We start from the raw sequence: 3,629 nt of genomic DNA on the forward strand, positions 1-3,629 counted from the left end.
CATCTACTAGTTGCCGTTGCGCTCTCCCAGTGATGCTGATAAAGTGTTTTCGTCTCAAAATGCTGAACACAACCAGGACTTTCACTGACCATTGGTAAAATGTGGTTTTATTTCAACACGTGTTTTTGTGGTGTTTTTGATGGTCATTCCTGCTTCGTATAAAAGTGTTTAGATGATAAAATTTGGTTGATATGTGCCTGGTATGCATAACTTCATGCAATTTTTATGGAAAAAGGAAGTTGGCTTTTGACGGAACCTGTTCGTCTAATATCTGTCACTCCTGGTTAATCTTAAAAGCATAAAACCTGAACATTTCAGCTCTTGAGCCATGCACAAGTCCCTACCAGGGAATGAGCGTGCATCTATGATTATCAATTTTTCTCCATGACAATGAACTAATATAGTCTTGTGGGACGTGTGTGGGCTGTAGCACAACAGATAGCACGTTAAAAGTAGAACAATTTTGAATTTCCCAACATTTTTCGATATGGAACAAAGCATGAGTGCGTTTCTTGAATTTTCAAATTTCCCCACCATTTTAAATTAGGTTACAGGGACTGTTATGTCAGATGGTTTTTTTGAGGGTGACTGCAGTGTCACCATAATAAATGCACTAGTGATGGAAATCGAACCTACTGTCATGGGTTTTTAAATTCCCCGCAGTTTTGAACTGAGATCTTGGATACGTCAAATGATCTGTGATATCACAGGAAAACTCAATGATAGTATTGGATTCTATACTTATTCCAACGGACCTGGCGACCATATAGCCTTGGCCCAGATCCAAAGGTCTGCCACCTTCGATTGTGATGTGAGAGGATTGGGGTCATCCAGTGGTCATTTTAGATACGATACCATATAGCCTTGGCCCAGATCCAAAGGTCTGCCACCTTCGATTGTGATGTGAGAGGATTGGGGTCGTCCAGTGGTCATTTTAGATACGATACTTACATGGAAACAATATAGGCTGGCCAAATATCTTCAAGTTCTAATCTTGTAAGACTGGGGGATAGCCCAGGAAATCTGACTAACATACAGGGTGGCCCATCATCCTCAGATTCGCCATTTTGGATTTCCTGCCAATAGGACAACTGCCCTTCTTGGATTTTTTAAAATATCCCATCAGTTTACACTTAGGACAATCAGACTCTTAGCAGAAGTGGCCTGTGGCATCATAAGAGTTGGAAAAACCATGATTCTTTGAATTGCCTCCAAATTTTTAATTTCCTCAAATTTTATATATGAGGCACCAGAGGTTGAAAATGCCGCTTCAGATGTAAATTTCTTTCATTATCAGGACCGGTTTCGGGCTCTCAAAAGCCCATCCTCAGCTGTCGTACTGAAAATAGCAGGAGGCAGAAGGTAATTTTCAGACCCTGCAACACATATAAAAACAAAAAATTTAAAAAAAGTTTTAAAAAACTTTTAAAAAATCATTTCGAAACCGCCGGTCAGGTCTAGGTGCTGCGAAACCTATGTCAATGTGAAAGTGACACCCGACAGTAGTACGGACGACTGTCTGGGTAGGGACATGTACAAATAATAGCAGGACACTTACACCGTGCTGTGGCCCCCGAGCACCGCGGTGGACGTGTACTGGGCGCGGCGTGCTACCTATGAGCGCAGAACCGGGAGTAGCGGACGCGAACGAGGAAGCAAATTGGTAAACCAGAGTGGCGAAAGTGCTGCCATCTATTGACGGAGAGAAAAGTGCGGGACCACTAGCCCGGCAGTTCACAAGTTGAATTAGTGGTTTACATTTAAAGTGAAGGAAAAACAAAATATTACATAAAAATACATGAAATAAAGTAAAAGTGAATTATGCTTAGTAAAGGAGCGTATTGAACAGGTCGGTAGAGAACTGTGGTAAAATTGAGTGGAAGCTGTGATATAAGATTGTTATATAAACCGTAAAGCACAATGAAACTTTTCTTTTACATGAAGGGCAAACAAGTTTTAAATTTAGTGGGGATATATAAGTGGCAACGTGGAACAACGCGCCACAGTGACGTCCCCTCAAGTAAGACTTGCAACCGGGCAGCCGAAATTCCCCGGTTGGGGTTTCCCGGCCAACAATGCCACACGATCATTTTCCTATCCTGCCAATGAGGTCAGATCAGTTTAATCATGCCTGTCATGTCGATATTTTCGATGTTACGAGAAACAAGTACAAGAATATGATTAACGTGCGCATACCAGATGCATGCAATTCCTTTTTGAATCAAAACTTCTGTAGTGACGCCCGATTTAGACTTTTTGCCACGCATGTGTAATCAGAGATGTTAGCTGTGTCCGCTATTTAAAAGTTGAAAAATTGCCAGATTGTAAGCTCTGTGTCTTGCATCAAGAAAAAGAAATACATTTATGTATTTTTCAATGGCTTAAAACATAAATAGATTATAGAGACAGTAGTTGTGGTGCAGGAGCTGCAAAGACCAATAGCTTGTAAGAGGGATACGGCCAAAGCTCATTTTAAACGGTTTACATTTTATTTCATTTCATTTTCGTTTAAACGGGACATCTGAGGAACTGAAAATTATAAGCAACGATAAAAAATATTATTTCAGTTAAAGGATCTGCTAAAGTGCTTGTTAGACAATAATTATTCTTCCAGGGTGAAGTATTAATACCATCGCAAGTCTCGAGTACAGAAATGAATTATGGAAAAATAAATTCTAATAGACGTGCACATAAATAAAATACAATTTTAGCCATAACGCTTGATCGGTTTTTGCACACTAATAATGTTTATTTTTACGATTTATTTGTAAGAGGGGCGTTCAGTAAGTATTGCAATACATTTTTTTAAGCTGATTGGTTTTATTCAGGGCTCCAATTCATCATTTAATTCCCCACATTTTTGGCTACAAAACCCTATTTTTCCACACATTCCTGCATGGTACCACGCTACTGCTCGACGTCGGAGCCAACGTCTTGCTGTATCAGTAACCTACCCTCATCCATCTACTACTTCCTGCGGTGTGCATCCTCAAAAATGGTTCAGATGGCTCTAAGCACTATGGGACTTAACATCTGAGGTCATCAGTCTCCTAGACTTAGAACTACTTAAACCTAACGAATCTAAGGCCATACCACACGACCATGCCAGAGGCAGGATTCGAACCTGTGACCGTAGCAGCCGCGTGATTCCGGACTGGAGCGCCTAGAACCGCTCGGTCACAGCAACCGGCCATGCATCCTCCATTGGGCCAGACAGATTAAAGCCGGAACGGGCGAGATCCGGGCTGTAGAATGGATGAGGAAGAACAGCCCAATAACGTTTCGTGAGCTGCTCTCGGGTGGGCAGACTTGTATGAGGCCTTGCGGTGTCATGGAGAAGTTCGCTTGCGCTTTTGTGTCGACGAAGATGCTATGCCGTTTCTTCAGTTTCCTGAGGGTAACGCAGTACACTTCAGAGATCGGACAGGTTTCCACGACCTTGTTGCGATGATGACAGATCTCTGCAGACATTCCGCGAGCTTCTATGAATATCTGGCTTTCCGCAAAAAGAAGCTCATTGGCAGCTCTTTGCTTGGAACATTGCCAATTTGTTTCATTAAACTGTATTTCCCCTCTCCCTTAGGGTTAAGAGTCCTCCATCTACATTTATTCAGTACTTTGGTTATCAT

The sequence above is a fragment of the Schistocerca piceifrons genome, chromosome 1, assembly GCF_021461385.2.
Source record: "Schistocerca piceifrons isolate TAMUIC-IGC-003096 chromosome 1, iqSchPice1.1, whole genome shotgun sequence".
Taxonomy (NCBI): domain Eukaryota; kingdom Metazoa; phylum Arthropoda; class Insecta; order Orthoptera; family Acrididae; genus Schistocerca; species Schistocerca piceifrons.